This window comes from Gopherus flavomarginatus, chromosome 1, assembly GCF_025201925.1.
Source record: "Gopherus flavomarginatus isolate rGopFla2 chromosome 1, rGopFla2.mat.asm, whole genome shotgun sequence".
Classification (NCBI taxonomy): Eukaryota; Metazoa; Chordata; order Testudines; family Testudinidae; genus Gopherus; species Gopherus flavomarginatus.
In genome coordinates this window covers 120,669,549-120,670,249 of record NC_066617.1, presented here as the reverse complement: position 1 = coordinate 120,670,249, position 701 = coordinate 120,669,549, and the positions used below count along the sequence as shown (strand labels likewise).

Below are 701 nucleotides of genomic sequence, written 5' to 3'. Positions count from 1 at the left end.
CAAAGACAGCAGTGCAGTGTAGCAGCTATCCCACAGTGCAACTAACCACAGGGTGCTTTGGGAAGGGTTTGCAATGCCTCATGGGGCTGGCACAGCATCACATGATGCAGGTTTCCCAATCCCATTGTTCCATGGGCATCCTACTACATTGCCAGCTGCTTTTCAACTGAAGGGGGAGGGAGGGAAGTGTGTGACAAGGTGATTGTGTGTGTGTTATGGAGGAGGGGAGACTGTGTGTTTTGGAGGACAGTGTGTGTCAGCATGCTGTCTTGTAAGTTCAGACAGTGACAGGAAGCAACCAGTCCTGGAAAAGGGGAAACCCCGACATTGGCAGCACATATACTAAAATTGGAACGATACAGAGAAGATTAGCATGGCCCCTGCACAAGGATGACACGCAAATTCATGAAGCATTCCATCAATCCCCACCTCCCTCCCTGGGCTCTCTGCACAGCAATCACCCTCTCTCTTTCTCTCTGTTTCACACACACGCACTTGCCTCTGTGTTCAACAGCACCATTCCACATTAATGGTTTGCTTTGTGTCCCGGAGCAGATCAGCACAGCACACAAAGGCTGTCAGAAATGGTGCTTTGAAAGGGAAGGGGTGTATGTCTCCAGGGCAGCCAAGTTCAAAACAATAAGCAGAGTTGTCACTTGAGGCATTATGGGACAGGTCTGGAGGCCAATTAAAGTGCAGAA

The 701-nt window shown here is 49.8% G+C and overlaps 1 non-coding gene across 1 annotated transcript; it reads left to right on the top strand.

Moving 5' to 3' along the window:
* Positions 1 to 323: 323 nt before the first annotated feature.
* On the top strand, positions 324 to 425 carry LOC127043420 (U6 spliceosomal RNA). The gene has a single exon (XR_007772265.1). It is a non-coding gene; the product is annotated as a U6 spliceosomal RNA (small nuclear RNA).
* Positions 426 to 701: the final 276 nt, after the last annotated feature.